This window comes from Crocuta crocuta, unplaced genomic scaffold, assembly GCF_008692635.1.
Source record: "Crocuta crocuta isolate KB4526 unplaced genomic scaffold, BGI_CrCroc_1.0 scaffold11, whole genome shotgun sequence".
In the NCBI taxonomy this organism is placed as follows: domain Eukaryota; kingdom Metazoa; phylum Chordata; class Mammalia; order Carnivora; family Hyaenidae; genus Crocuta; species Crocuta crocuta.
This window is the reverse complement of record NW_027528624.1, coordinates 7,393,451-7,410,064: the sequence shown is the minus strand read 5'-3', so window position 1 is coordinate 7,410,064 and position 16,614 is coordinate 7,393,451. Positions and strand designations below refer to the sequence as shown.

The 16,614-nt window shown below is 39.9% G+C and overlaps 1 protein-coding gene and 1 non-coding gene across 3 annotated transcripts in view; one reads left to right on the top strand and one right to left on the bottom strand.

Moving 5' to 3' along the window:
* PRKN (parkin RBR E3 ubiquitin protein ligase) overlaps nt 1-16,614 on the top strand; it is a 1,321,737-nt gene that overhangs the window by 208,855 nt on the left and 1,096,268 nt on the right. The window lies entirely within an intron of this gene.
* On the bottom strand, nt 13,945-14,080 carry LOC144224246 (U4 spliceosomal RNA). Its single transcript, XR_013332993.1, has one exon. It is a non-coding gene; the product is annotated as a U4 spliceosomal RNA (small nuclear RNA).

Here is a 16,614-nt window from a genome sequence, read left to right as displayed (position 1 = left end):
GTTTTCCTACAAATAGGGAGTGACAGGGGTTGGGAGAGTAATTTCAAGATTGCTGCCCCAGACATACTTATGGGTCCTTTGAAATTTGGGGTTTGAAGTGTTTATTTCATGAGTTAGGCCATCCTATAGGACAAAATATGGCCTTGCCTAAAAATACGGACTCAAAACAAAGATTGATTCATCAGTCTTAGACTGAAAACTGATCTGGTCCAAACTCTATTTTTCACGGGTAAATTTTCTATCTTTGCTCAATGCAGTAGTTGAAAAATACAGAGTTTTAATATTCTGTGCTGAACGCCTTCTGAATGTCTTCCTTGGTGCACTCTAGAAAAGTATTCTTCTGCGAGACAAGCTGAATGAGTGCTGTTTCAGCTCTTCCTCTGCGGCTGCGGCTTTGGAGGGAAGCCAGCAGAAGGATTCTAGAATATAATGCCATCATTGATTGCTTCGTAGAGATTAATGGGCTTTACGTGCATTGGAGTAAATTCTAACTTTGTTTAAGGCTTATACCAATGCAGAGATTACTAGGCTGTTCTCGAAAACATTGCCTTCGAGTAAATTCTAATTTTGTTTAAGGCTTATACCAGTGCAGAGATTACCAGGCTGTTCTTGAAGATACTTCCTTGTTTAGCATAGCTGACATTTATAATACAGGAGGTTAAAAGAAAAAAAAAAAAAAGAAAGGAAGGGGGAGTTTTTTCTCCCTGGAACTCTGTTTCTTCTGTGTCTGATTGTTAGTTCCTACTCCTTCAGATCTTAGAGAGAAACACCCCTGCAGGCTGCGGAAACACCACCGGCTTCAATAACCCCTTCACCTGCCTCTTAGTGTCACATGTTTGCATGTTTATTTAATACCTGCCTTTGCTATTAGAATGTCAGCACCATCAGGCCAGGACCTTTTAATGCTCAGTAATTCACAATGTCTAGGGACACGGCAGGGGCTGGTCACAACTGCCAACACTACTGTGTGCTTCCTGTGTGTTTACTACGCGCCTAACACTCTATGTGGACTCCCTCATGTCATCGTCACAACAACCTTACCAGCCGGGTGTTACTGTTCCCACTTTTAGAGGAGGAAAATGAAGCTTCGAGAAGTAAGTCACCTGTCAAGGGTGACAGACTTCATAAACAGCGGGCTGGCATTCATGCTGGCTGTCTAGTTCCACAGCCTTTGCTCTTGCATATTATACTGTATTGTCTGTGAGTAAATATTTCTAGAAGGCATGAAAGGAGTAATAAAAATACTCAGCCTCAGCTCTGATGATCTGCTAGCACATGGGCTGGAGAAGAAAAGGGCCCACACTTAGTGGCTCTAGGAAAGCACACGCCAGTGACAAATGGTTCAGGGAGCCAATCCACCCATACTGTTGACACTTTTCAATAATTTCATTTCTGGGATAAATGGAGGTAAAGATGGAAAATTCGAAATGAGGCATAGGGGTGTTTCTTTAATTTGATGTGAAGTATGCATACTTGGGTGTTCTCATTGGTTTAATAAGGCAAAGAATGAAAGGCAAATAATTATCAGAAATATTCAGCTAAAATTAACAGGGATTCTTCATTATATAGGCGGCACTGTGATTTTTTTCCTCTATGATATTTCTATTTTGTTCATTCATTCATTCTCATATAGTTAACATGCACTGTTATATTCGTTTCAGGTGTACAATATAGTGACTCAGCAATTCTATACATTTCTTAGTGTTAATCCCGAAAAATGTCCTGTTAATCCCCTTCACCTCTTTCACGCATCCTTCCACCCACCTCCCCGTTGGTAACCATCAGTTTGTTCTCTAGTTAAGAGTCTGTTTTTTGGTTTGTCTTTTTTTCTTCCTTTATTTTATTTCGTAAAATCTACATATGAGTGAAATCATATGGTAATTGTCTTTTCGTGATTGACTTATTTTTCCTTAGCATCATACCCTCTAGGTTCATCTAGATTGTTGCAAATCAAACATTTCATTCCTTTTTATGTCTCAGAAATATTCCATTGTTTGTATCTATATCCATGTATCTACATACCTGTATGTATGTCTATCCCACATCTTCTCTGTCTATTCATCTGTCAGTGGACACTTGGGCTGCTTCTGTAATTTGCCATTGTAAGTAATGATGCAGTAAACATAAGGCTGTACATACCTTTTCAAATTAGTGGTTTTGTATTCTTTGGGTATACTCAGGGGTTTGATTCCTGGATCGTAGGGTTGTACTATTTTTAATGTTTTGAAGAACCTCCACACTGTTTTCCAGTGTGGAGTGGCTCCACCAGTTTGCATTCCCACCAACAGTGCCAGAAAGTTATTTTTTTCTCCACATTCTTGCCAACGCTTGTTGTTTCTTGTGTTTTTGATGTTAGCCATTCTGACTGGTATGAGGTGATATCTCATTGTAGTTTTGATTTGTGTTTCCCTGATGATGAGTTATGTTGCACATCCTTTCATGTGTCTGTTGCCCATCTATGTATCATATTTGGAATATTGTCTGTTCATGTCCTCTGCCCATTTTTAATTGGATTATTTGTTTTTTAGATGTTGAGTTATATACATCTTTTCTGTATGCTAAATACTAACCCTTTATTAGCTATGTCATTTGCAAATATGTTCTTCCATTCAGTAGGTTGTCTTTTAGTTTTGTTGATTGTTTTCTTTGCTGTTCAGAATATTTTTATTTTTATATAGTCCCAATAGTTTATTTTTGTTTTAATTTCCCTTGCCTCGGGAGACAAGTCTAGAAAAATGTTCATTTGGTCAATGTCAGAGGGCCTGTGCTCTCTTCTAGGATTTTCCTGGTTTCAAGTTTCATATTTAGGTCCTTAAGCCTTTTCGAGTTTATGTTTGTGTACGGTGTAAGAAATGGCCCAGTGTCCCAAATCACTTCTTAGATCCATCGTTCCTGTGCGGGGGGGTGCAGACGAGGCAGCTGTCTCACTCCACCATCTCCTGTGTCCCACGCTTAGCTGGGTTTTAAACTCCAGCTCCGTGTGCATCAACGTGGCCCTCCTATATTTTCTCCTGCGGCCGTGCCGCAGCACTTCAGGGCCGGGGACCGGGGTCTCCTGCTGCACACTGCACCCCTGACCTCCACCAAACCCGGAGAGGAGTCCCCCCTCCCCGGGTGTGAAACAGGGCAGCTGGCCCCAGTCCGAAGAAAGCCCTGCGTTAGAGATGGGATGATCGATCCATCTCCGCCCGGGCTAAGGTTTTCCTCTTGTCCAGACACAGTCCTCTGTTTCCCAGCCGCTCTTTCTCTTCCCTTTGTCTCTCTGCAGAAGGGGATCCCTTCCCTCCGTGTCTCCGCAGCCCATTTTATCTCCCCCAGTTCGCAATCACCCACCTAGAAGGCCGTCTTCCTAGTAGACCCGCCTCTTTTCCTCCCAGACTCTTGGGTTCCGTGGCTTCGGCCCTTCTTTGTGTGAGAGACGCGGGAGGTACGGAGCCCCCTACTTCTCGCCGTGTTGGCCCAAATCTGATATTTTACTATTTTAGGTACAATTGTAAATGGGATGGTTTTCTTAATTTCTCTTTCTACAACTTTATTATTAGAGCATATAATTGAAATGAATTTCTGTTAGATTGATGTTATAGCCTGTGGCTTTACTGAATTGATTTATCAATTCTAATATTTTTTCGGTAGAGTTTTCTATATATAATATCATGCCATTTGCAAATAGTGAAATTTTACTTCTTCCTTACCAATTTGGATGCCTTTTAATTCTTTTTCTTATCTGATTGCGGAGGGTAGGACTTCTAGTACTATGTTGAATAAAAGTGTTAAAAGTGGACAAAGTTCTTTTGTTCCTGACCTTTGAGAAAAGACTCTCAGTTTTTCCTCATTGAGGATATTAGCTATGGGGTTTTCATATATATCCTGTATTATGTTGAGGTATTTTGTCTCTAAACCTACTTTATTGAGGGTTTTTTATATCATGAATGGATGTTATCCTTTGTCAAATGCTTTTTCTGTGTCTGTTGAAATGATCACGTAGTTTTTATCCTTTCTCTTGTTGATGTGATGTATCGTGTTGATTTGTGAATATGGAACCACACTTGCATCCCAGGAATAAATCCCACTTGGTTGTGATGAATGTTATTTTTAATGTATTATTGGATTCAGTTTGCTAAATCCAGTTTGTTGAGGATTTTTGCATGTATGTTCATCAGAGATATTGGCCCGTAGTTCTGTTTGTTCTTGTAGCACACACAGCACTGTGATTTTTGAAATACTTAAACTTTTGGAAATCTGGCATTTATTGGAATGTGTGCAATATTGCAAAGCACTGGTTCCAGTGTATGTCACTGAGTATTTATCCTCTGCCTAAAGATGAGAAAAGGAAACGGGAGGTTTACTTATGTGCTGGGAGGTTGTGTATGCAAACTCTCTTCTCAGTGTTAAAATAGCCATTAATTTATACAACAATAGGTTTTTTGCTGTTAGATTCTAGTTTTTTGGCTGAGTTTTCATTTTTTTAAACATAGATGCTTGAAAGAATAAATAATCAGTGATTCCATGTTGAACTTCCCACTTTCCTTTTCTGTTTCATGAAATTCCCAAATCTGGGAACCACTGATCCTAAGAATTTTAAGTCAGTGAAAACTTTTTTTTTCTTTTTAAAAAAATTTTAATGTTTATTTATTTTTGAAGGAGATAGAGACAGAGTGTGAGCTGGGGAAGGGACAGAGAGAGGGAGATGCAGAATGTGAAGCAGGCTCCAGACNCCCGCCCTTTTTTTTCTCTTTTTTTGGGAAGTTTTTATATAGATTCATGTAGTTAGTTTTATTTGTTTTTCCCAACCTATATGTGCTGATTTCCCTGCTAAGGGAAAGGAATCAGTGAGAAAGTGTGAAAGTAGTGTGGCACATAAGGACAGAGTGCAAAGTGGACAGCTGTCCTGGGGTGCTCCCTGCTGCCTGACCAGGCTCTGTTGTGCGGCAGACTCTGCCACAGTGTTCCTGTGCTTTGCTTGCTCTCTCTCTCTCTCTCTCTCTCTCTCAAAGAAAATAAAAACATTGAAAATGCTTAACCTTTCTGTAAGAAGAAATTGAAGCCATGCTTTCTTGTTTTCTCTTTCCTTTTTTCTTCTTACAAAATGTCTCATCAGCTTCATGTGAACATGGCAGTGTAGACAGAGACATGGCAAAAACAACTAATAACCATTCCATCGGGAAGTGTCCTTTTCCAAAATAGAGTTGACCTGGTGGAATAAAGCTTTCTTTGCTGGTGGTCAAGGAATTAGCATTCATATTTTATTAGGCTTTTCAAAATTGGGTGATTGTCATAAATTCTCTGGGCTGAGTGGGCTATCACCAGAGTTGGTGGCATTTGTTGGCTGAAAACATTTCTTCCCCTTCGCATCCCTCTAAGTCAGTCATGTTTTTTACATGTTTGTAGTAAGTCATCATGTGGTTTTCCTTGAAATGTATTTTTAAATGGGTGCTAACATATTTATCTTCTGATATGTCACATATAGCATAGTGCACATCACTAGATTTTAAAAATAACTTTTGAATATGTAGTCTTTAAAATTTTTTTCATGTTGGTGAAAGTGTAAAGTACAGCAACCATTTGGACAGGCATTTCGATAATCCCTATCAAAAATTGAAATACACATATCTTCTAATGCATGTTTTGTTCACCTCTCATATTCTGTCCCACAGAAATAAGTGAGCAAGGATACAGTGGTATGTCTTTATTACAGAATTATTTTTCAAATTATTTTTATTATGTTTATTTATTTTAGGGAGTGAAGGAGCAGAGAGAGAGAGAGAGATAGAGAGAGAGAGAGATAGAATCCAAAGCAGGCTTCAGGCTCTGAGCTGTCAGCATAGAGCCTGACATGGAGCTTGAACTCACGAGTGTGAGATCATGACCTGAGCCGAAGATGGACACTAAACCAACGAGGCACCCAGGTGCCCCCAGAACTATTTTTAATCATGGAACCCAGAGGTAATGGCCATATCCCCTGGAGGAAGAATGTTTACATAAATTCTGATGCATGTGTACTGTGGTACACATGACAACCAAAGAAAGAATGGAGCAGAACTATAGGCTCTTCAGTGGTAGGTGTTTTGTGATGTATTATTGAGTACAAAGTAGAACAGTACAACTTTTAGTATTATGCCATTTTTGTTCAAACAGAAGTATAGACTGATATGTTTATGTACGTGCATATATATGTTACATAAATATACACATATGTTGCATGTATGTATGCATAATAATGCCAACATTAAAGGCTCTGGACAGAGACACACCCAAATGTTAATAGCACTAACTTCTGGAGAGTGTCATGAGGAGGTGTTGGTAAGGAGGGGAGGAGCTTTCATTTTTAAAATTTATGCACTTAAAAAACTGAAAAGCAATGCATTCCTCATTTAAGAAAAAACAAATATTGAACAGAAGACTGAAGTAAAGCTGTCTCTAATGTCAGATACTAATTCGTTAGAGATTTGTGTGAATGGACTGTAATAGCTACTGAAAATCATTTGAAGGAAGACATGCTTTGCAGATATAATAGAAGATTATTGTTCTTTTGGGTCTTCCAGCAAGCCTGTAGACCTAGCGTGTGAGATTCCATTTTTATCAGTCCGTGACTGATTGGTTTCCTCAGACACCAATCATTTTGTGGCCGCTCACATCCAATACACAACTGACTGACGGCACTAACTGAGGTTGGGCAGGTTGCTTCAGCAGGTCGCCAGCCCAAATTAACGTAAATGTTGTTGGGCCTAAAGACCAGTATAGTGGATGCCGATACAAAGCAGCTGTTTCCTTGGTGAGTTAAACAGCGAGTGGCATCTCTGAACCCTGCCACTGCATCAAATTAATTACTAGCTCCAGCGACAAAGATGAACACCAGTGTGCAGGTGGGAGTCAAGTGCTAATTTACTATTTTGAGAAAAGCCAATCACATTTATTTTGGTTTTTCTTTTTTTTCTTTAATTTTTAAAAAAAATATTTTATTTATTTTTGAGAGAGAGGGAGAGAATGAGCAGAGTAGGGTCAGAGAGAGAGGGAGACACAGAATCTGAAGACAGGCTCCAGGCTCTGAGCCAGCCACCAGCACAGAGCCTGACGCAGGGCTCCAAACCACGAACTGTGAGATCATGACCTGAGCCGAAGTCAGACGCTCAACCGACTGAGCCACCCAGGTACCCCTATTTTGGTTTTTCACTCTAACATTAAGTCTACTTCTGACTTCAAAGGAAATAATTGCCTATTTTATAAAATCGTTAGCTGTACTGAGTCACATTTAAAAAATAACAGTGTCTCTTAGAGTATTCTGGTACTTTTAAAAACAACTGAAGAGGGGCACCTAGGTGGCTTAGTCAGTTAAGCATCCAACTTTGGCTCAAGTCATGATCTCATGGTTTGTGAGTTTGAGCCCCGCATCGGGCTCTGTGGTGCTAGCTCGGAGCCTGCAGCCTGCTTCAGATTCTGTGTCTTCCTGTCTCCCTGTCCCTCCCCTGCTTGTGCTCTGTCTCTGTCTCTCAAAAATAAATAAACATTTAAAAATTAAAAAAAAAAAATAATTGAAGAAAATCACTGTGCCAACATGCTTTAAAATATGCTAAGTCAACAATGATCTCTAGCTGAGTTGTAATGCAGTCGCAAAAAATAATACCTAGCATTCCTCTAAGGAATACTTGGTTCATCATGGGCTTTGAAGTGGAAAGTATCCCTAAATATCCAATTTTTCTTGAGGAATAAAGCAGTACTATAACTTTATAAAAGGTGTTTCAGTGGTTTAACTACACAGATGACAAATTTATGCCTCAAAACCTGCCTAGTTGTTGAAACCCTCTAAAATCATATACAGCTTATCTTCCCTGCTGTAGAATTTACATTGATGTTAATAATTAATAATGAGATTTATCTTTAAATAACTTTTTTTCTTAATTGTGAAGGGAATATATGCCTGAAGACAGAAAAACTGATAAATATGATTACATAAAAATTGAAAATTCCTCTAAGAAAAATGATATAAACAATGTAAGAGCAATACACTTAATAAAAGTTTAAGAAGTTCAAAAAAAATCCTTTTAATATATATGATAAAAGGGCTAACTTCCTCTACTATACAAACAGTTTCTACAAATCAATAAGAGGGGCACCTGGGTGGCCCACTTGTTTGAATGTCCGACTTCAGCTCAGGCCATGATCTCACAGTTTGTGGGTTTAGGCCTCATGTCAGACTCCATGCTGGTGGTGCAGAAGCTGTTTGGGATTTTATCTCTCCCCATTTCTCTCTCTTTTTCAAAATAAATAAATAAATTTTAAAAAAGAAAAAAGAAAAATACAAATCATTAAGAAAAATGTGCCCAATAGGCAGATGAGCAAAGATTGCAAGCAGACAGTCACAGTAAAATAAACTAAATAACCAGTAATCCTAAGAAGAAGGCTCAGGATCAATGATAATTGAAGAACTTCAAATTAAAATTAGATGTTAGTAGATACTTTGATAAGTTTGATGCACTGTTAAAATATTGACTTGGAAGTCTAACAGATTCCTACTTCAGTGGGTCCAAAACAGAATTGTTTTATATCTTCTTATCCCTCCCTGTTAGCTACTTGTCACCCAGTCATTCATACTCAACCATGCAGACATTGTTTACCCAGCGGGTCAAGCCAGAGGTGCAGATGTTATTTGTGACTCCCCTGTCCCCAGCCATCTAGACATCTAGTGACTGTCAAGTTTTGGCAGCTGTATTTTCAGCACATACTCTGGGTATGTCAACACCACCAATACCATTCTATTCCACCTGTTATTCCACATTCCAGAAGATTCTCTCCATGTTTACTCTTAACCTCCAAAAGGCCATAGTCTTCACCTAACATATACAGTGATCTTTTTCATCTTAATTAAAATTGAGTCTTCTTTTTAAAAATAGGTAATATATTCACACTATTCAAAATTAATCTGTAAAATATCGAGTGAAACACTTCCTGCTTTCCCTTTTTCCCAGACAGCTCCGCTATTAAGAGTCATCCTTATCAACACATTTTTGTGTATATTTTCAGTTGTATTTTATGCATATACAATAAAAGTACATATATGTGTACAATACCTCTCACTTTAATACAAATAATGGAATATCTAAACTGTTTCAATCAGTGGAGATGTCCCCCTATCAGTGCATAGGAAATTCACATTTTTCAAGAGTGTGTAATATTCTCTTATGTGAATGGAGCATAAGCTATTTAACTTAATTCTGTTATTGACATTTATGTGAATTTTCCCATTTATTCTGTTCTTATAAATGATATCATTAGAAGCCCTATGTATACATCCTCTTGCATATGTCTGCGTGTCTCTGTAGTGTAAATACCTGGAAGCAGAATTGCTGGGCCAAATACTATATGCCCTTGTGATTTTCATAGACACGGCCATATCCTTCTTGGCAATGATGCCATCCCTCCAGCAATATATAAGGTTGTTTCTCTACGTCGTTTCCAGCATAGTGTGTCATCACACTTTTTGATCTTTAACAATTTGATGGGTTAAATAAGTAAACAAATAACCCTTTCACCTTGTGCTCTAACTGAAAGCTTGATCCCTGATGACCCTCCTTGAGAGAATACCTCTTTTCTTCCCCGGGGCCTTTCCATCACTGATGATGTGGTAGGTGACCTTCTAGCTTCTCATGGCTGCAGACAAATCATCCTCAAAGTCCTCTGTATCAGAGTCTCATGTAACAAGACTTTCCCACCTACCACCCATTATGGTTAAAGTTCAGTGTGGAAAATCTACAAGGGCTCTCTTGAACGTCATTGGTGAGACTGTCCACCATCAGAGTATTATTTGACATTGTTTTGAAAATACTAGCCAATGCAGTTAGACAAAAGAAAGTAACTATATATGTGAAAATTCAAAACAATTCAGTGACATTTTCATTATTTACAGATGACATTAGGCCAAACACTAACACTTATTCATACTGAATAAGAGAATTCAGTATGAATTCTGGGAAAAAAATAATTTGTAGAAATTCAGTAGCCTTCCCGTATATAAATACCTAGGTAAGAGGTGATAGAAGACCTGTGTACACACAAAGGCTGAGCATTGTCCTTCCCAGCCAGTGTGCAGGCAGTGTGGGAACCCTACAGCAGGACTCTTCCAGGGAGACTCAGGACACTTCTGACGTGACTATGGTTCAAGGATGTCCATTGGCCTTGCCAAACAGTCTTAGAACTACACAGAAATCTAAGATTGCCTGCCTGCCTTCCCTTCCTCCCTTCCTCCCTCCCTCATATCCATCCTTCCTTCCTTCCTTCCTTCCTTCCTTCCTTCTTTCCTTCTTTCCTTCCTTCCTTCTTTTTCTTCTTCACAGAGTTGGATCTGCATTACAGTTATATGACTCCCAGACTTTTAAACCTTCCTCCTAATTTTTAAATATATATTTTTAAGTTTCTGAAGTTTACATACAGTTACATTCCCTTTTTTGGTGCCCAGTTCGGTGAGTTTTTATACATGTATAGATTCTATGAACTTCTACCACACATGGGATGCAGAACAATTCCAACTCCCCAAAGAACCCATTGCTATTTTCCTTCACAAGTGTTTCCCCCAATAAATTCCCCATAGATCTAATCAGACAGTGGTGTGTTTCTCAGAGGACCCAGACTAATATGTCGTGGAACTGGGTTTAATGTATGTGGCAAGTAAAACATCTTTGAGATAGGAGATCTCACTGTGTTTGTCTCCTGGTGACATGACTTTTTACATTTTGAGGAGCATAATATTTGTGGAGGGTAGAGTGATTACAATGAGTTATAATCTTTCATTTTGGGGTCTTCACATCTTCACATCTGAAGCATCAGTTAAAGGTTGAACCCTAACAAGTAAAGCTGTCCAACAATGAAATCTATGGATGTTCTCATCCCAAGAGTGCATCATCTGGAATTGCATGAATTTGGTACCAGGAATGATGCATAAGAACTTTCTACGTTTGAATGTGGATTGGACAAGTTGATCTCTAAGGACCAATCTACCAGGAGGCTGCAGAGATTTTGTGATTCTAAAAGCCAGTCCATCTCCTCCTAGAGCTGAGTTTTGGAGTAGCTTTTTATCCCCATGAAATACTTGTCTTTGCTTTCATTTATTCATTTTATCTAGTGAACCCAATCATATATATATTTATTTTCATTTGATATGAAGCCCTTTTAAAATTACAGATAAGCAATGAATGCTAGATGCCACAAATAATTACTTTTGATCTCACGTTATGAAGATTACTGTGGCAGCTGTTGCTGGTTTTTGTTACATTGGTGCACTCAGTCACGCTTTATGAAGTTGTGTCATGTGCTTTGACATACACATAACTCGTCCTGATAGGTTTCCCGGGTAACCAGAACAGTGCTTTTATGCTTTCAGCTGGATTTTCTTCAAGTGCACTTCTTTGGGTGAAAGATGGAATATTTATGTGATGGAATATTGGTCCAAATATTGTAGAAAATTAACTTTTTGGGTACCGGATGAACATAAAAAGTTATGGAAGGATAAAAGTAGCAGAAAGCCTGTGCACACAACCTCTGAAATATATTTGTAGTAAAATCAGTCCCTGTATACAATGTGGAGATCTGAAAAGGATCTTTAGGGCACTCAGGTTTTGGGATTTAACTTCTTTGTCTTAAGAGAAAAGATTATCACACCGCTTTTCACCATTGGAGTAAACGTATCTGTCCAGGGCAGTGAGTATCGCCTTGGGTTTACAGGACAAGAAGTTTAAACATGATGAAAAAGTAAGACCCAAAGAAGAACAAGAAAGGGCAAAAATTATGCAGGGAGTACCATAACGTGCCACGTTACTGATGATTATTACACCTTTTATATTTTTCAGCCTTAACTACATGTTTTCATAATTTTAGTCTAAGGATTTTATGTGGCTGGAAAATCCAGATACTTCTAGAAATACCAGAAACAACTTATATTGTCCCATATAAAGGACACACACATACACAAGAATGTATTAGGTTTTTTGATAGAAAATTGTAACCTGATTGGTCCATAATTCACATTTCCTTGACCTTTAAGGTAGCTCGCTAGTCATTAGCCTATTGTGCCCTTCCTCATTTCAAAAAGAATTGTTTTAGTTAATCAAAGCTATAATCTAAAAGGACATAGGAAATAATAGGTTAATGGAGCTGCTCTTTTCATATGATAAAAAAATGTTGCTGGCATTAATGGTGCAAGGCAGCAAATATACCCCTTTGCATCCCAGTGAATTGCCAAATACCATGCTAGTTAATTTGAATATGAAACACACATTCTCAAAGTCTGCCTACCATTGATTTTCTACTCACTGGAAAAACTATAGGTTAAAAAAAATAGATTTGTTTAAAAATTTTTTTTTAATTTTTGTTTATTTTTGAGAGAGACACAGAGACAGAGCGCAACTGGGGGAGAAGCAGAGAGAGAGGGAGACACAGAATCTGAAGCAGGCTCCAGGCTCCGAACTGTCCGCATAGAGCACAACACAGAGCTCAAACCCACGAGATCATAACCTAAGCTGAAGTCAGATGCTCAGCTGACTGAGCCACTCGGGCGCCCCTTGTTTTTTTGTTTTTTTAAAAAAAATTTTTTTTTTATTAATAGTGTTAATGTGTCAAAAGGGAAGCCTTAAAGTATATCAATACTAGTTTCAAAAAATTAGATCATGTTTACAGACTTTGAAGAGATGTAAGTTTAGCCCTTTTTGGATATTAGAACGATGCAGCTGGTAATATACATAAGACACCTACAGGCAGGAGTTTGGGGTCTTAGTATAATTTGGTGACTCATTTGCTCTTATAAATCTGAAGTTGGCTAGATCAATAGAGAATTGACATATATATTTTTAAGTTTATTTATTTATTTTGAGAGGAGGGAGAGGCAGAGAGAGAGAGGGAGAGAGAGAATCCCAAGCAGGCTCCATGCTATCAGTGCAGAGCCTGATGCGGAGTTTGAACCCACAAACCATGAGATCATGGCCTGTGCAGAAATCAAAAGTCAATGCTCAACTGACTGAGACACTCAGATGCCCCTGATTATTTTTGAGTGTGGCTGACTGTTTAATCCTTCAAGTTACAATTTTACATTTTATTTCCAATAAGCCAAAAGATCAGTTTAATATTTATTTATTTTTGAGAGAGAGAGAGACAGAGTGTGATCAGGAGAGGGGCACAGAGAGAGGGAGAAACAGAATCAGAAGCAGGCTCCAGGCTCTGTCTGAGCTGTCAGCATGGAGCCCGATGTGGGGCTCGAACTGACGAGATCATGACCTGAGCTGTAGTTGGATGTTTAACCAACTTAGCCACCCAGGAGCCCCATGTAAAGCTCAAAAAATCAGTTTAAATGTACAGTATCATCCCAGCCACCTTACCCGGGAGTACTAAATACCATTTAATATTTTCTTGGTGATTCTCTGGCATCATTTTATGCATTTTAGTTATTGTGATGTGTAGCGTCAGGGAAGCCCTTACACATGGGGTGGGTGGTGGGCCTGACCCAGATGGCCCACACCTCACGCTCCCTGGCAGCTCGTGTGTGGTCTCCAGTGGCTTCTACAGCGTGCTGTAGTCGTGCTCACCCCTGGGGGACTGAGTGGCAGGAAGAGCAGAGAGAGAGAGAGAGAGGGAGAGAGAGAACCCCAAGCAGGCTCCGTGCTGGCAGTGCAGAGCCCAACACGGGGCTCAATCCCATGAACCCGAGATCATGACCTGAGCCAAAATCAAGAGTCGGACACTCCACTGACTGAGCCAGCTGGGCGCCCCACCTTCTGGGTCAGTGTTCACATCATGCGTCCTTCAGCGTTGCCATCGTCTCTGTGGTCAGCGTGGCCCAGACCACTCAAATACTTCCCTTGTAGTCTCCCAGTTGGTTACTCAGGGGTCACAAATGTCTCTGTATCTGCTCGTTCCTCCTCTAGTCTCCCTGCGGAGCCCTCAGTGTGTCCCTGGGGTGTGCAGAGGGCAAGCGCTATCCCAGACTTTGCACCAGGACCCTTTGTGAAGGGTGTATTCCCAGGTCTTGGTGTGTTTTAATTAGCAATAATCGCGCCTCGGATAAACCTCATTGGCTACGATACTGCCACTGCGCAAAGCTTGGTCTTGGTGTGTTTTAATGAACAGACGCATGGCCCCTCCAGGCTTGAAGTTCTCCTTAATGTTTGACCTCAAGTGGAATTTCAGGCGCTGGCAACATTAGAAAGCACCTCATTGACATCATTGTCCCATCACTTTCAACACAAATAATTTTCCTTTTTCTTTAGGGAAACCTAATCTACAAGCTGAATCAGGGAGGTGATATTCAAGGGAAGAAAGATAATATTCAATCACAGGCCAATATAAATGCATTTAAGCCATGATGCATCAGTCCCTGGTATATAGAGACAGTGGAAGGTGGTATGGGAAGAAGATCTAACAGTGAGTAAACAACCTATTCACCCTGTAGGATAATCTAGGAATCTGCACTCTAGTACACACACACACACACACACACACACACACACACAAGCTCAGAAACCTGAGGCCAGTCTACGTAAAGGTTCTATAGTAAAGGGTATAGTAAGACAGCAGAGGATGACATAGGGAGGCTTATAAAAGGGGTGTAATTTAGAAATAGATTCCAAAAATTAGCCTCTTCACTGTTAGAAAAACTGTGATGGGAAGGTGTTTCCAGAGAAAACGCAGTGTGAACAAAGAAATCCTAGTGGAAGGAGGATATAAAGCATGGTCTGGACACAGCTCAGGTGGCTGGTGTTTGAGACCAAGGGAGAGGCTGTGGCCAAGAGAAGGGTGGTAAGAGTGGACATAGGAGGGAAAGGTATGTGGGAAACAGGGTGAGGAAGGAAACTGTGAAGGACTTTAGATCCCTAACAAAGGACTTCAAATGTCATCCTCAATGAACAGGGCTGCTGCAGACGCTGTTGAACAAGACAAGTGAGGTGTTAACATCTGCCTGGCAATTGCATAGCGACTTTGGTAAGCCAGTGTTTCTGGAAACATTCTATGATATGCATATAGGATTATAGATGCAAAATGCCTGTGTAAATTCATGCATTAGTGTGTATATCACATGCTTGAAAGTCCTGGGAGGTAACATACTCATCAAAGACGTCATTTTGTAACTGCCTACAGGAGCATCCTGAGCAAGGACAGTTTGTTTGAAGCCTGAGTTTGTTTGAAGGCTGCCTGGTAGGTATTAGGTACATACTGGATATTGGTAGGACTTAAGGAAATACCATAGATCAGCATGATAGAAACAGTAAGGAGATAGATTGTGCTCCTAAATGAGTTTTCAGGAAATAGACATGAGATTTTTTTTCCTAGTTTATATTATTGCTTTGTTTTATTTTAATTTCTTTTTTTTTTTAGTTTTTTTAATGTTTTTTTTTTAAATTTATTTCTGAGAGAGAGAGCAGGAGGTCAGAGAGAGGTAGACACAGAATCTGAAGCCGGCTCTAGGCTCTGAGCTGTCAGCACAGAGCCTGACGCAGGGCTCGAACCCACGAACTGTGAGATCATGACCTGAGCTGAAGTCAGACGCTTAACCAACTGAGCCACCCAGGCACCATTTTAATTTTTCTGACCCTCTCGAAGAGTCCAGTACAATTTGCCTCTTTACCAATTGTTAGATTAGAAGTGGAATCACCACCTGTCTTTCACTCAGAGCTGTTGTGATTTCCGTCTCAGGTTAGAGACCAACATAGGTGAGGGACCCAGTTTTGGAACCGGTTACATTTGGACTTAATCCTTATCTCCTGCTTTTATTGCTATATAATCATGGCTATACTGGGGAGTCTCTGCATCTTCTATTTGCTTATGTATACAGTGAGAGTGACAAACCCAGGTTTGTGGCCTTCCTGTGAATAATGATTCAAAAGTACTCTGCATGGGGCTCATGCATGAATATAAAAATAGAATTGTAATCATCTTCATCATCGTCATTATCATGGCCAGGGTTATCATGTGTGCTAACTTTTCCTTGTTTGGGAGGCTTAGCGGCAGAGAATTTAAAGAGCTGCCTCTTGTAGTATGGGTATCGTTCTGACCCGTCACGTTTCCCTGTGCTGGGCTTTTCCATGTTGTACACTGTTTGCTCTTACAGTTAGCAAGCTGATCGTTTATTTCACCCACTTGTCTTGCTCGAGAAAGATATCCTGTTCATAACGTGCTTAATAAGATTTACTAACTTTCGTAGGAACTTATGTAATTTATGAGTCTGCGGTCTTATTGTTTACCACCTTAGAGAAGCCTCGAGGCTAAGAATTTTACACGTACGTGGCTGTGAACTCGGCCCCTACAGAGAGCGATGACTTATACTTTCAGACTCGATGCAGGCAGACCTGTGCCTGCCCGTCCGCGAACACGCATGTCCACACACCGTTTTTATGTCTTCTTTTTGCATTTCTGGTCTTGTCCACTAAGCATGGATCTGCTGCTTGCTTGTTCCTGTCCTGCTTTGACCCGTCCCCTCTCCCTTATTTCCTCTTCCAATGTTACTTCTCCCATCCGCCTCAACCTTGGATCTACTAGGCTAGACTTTGAAGTTACAGCTCTGCTCTACTTGAATACTCTTGATCCATCACCCTAGAATCCAGTAACCCCTAGGTGCCTGTGCATTCAGTGAGCCCCTAG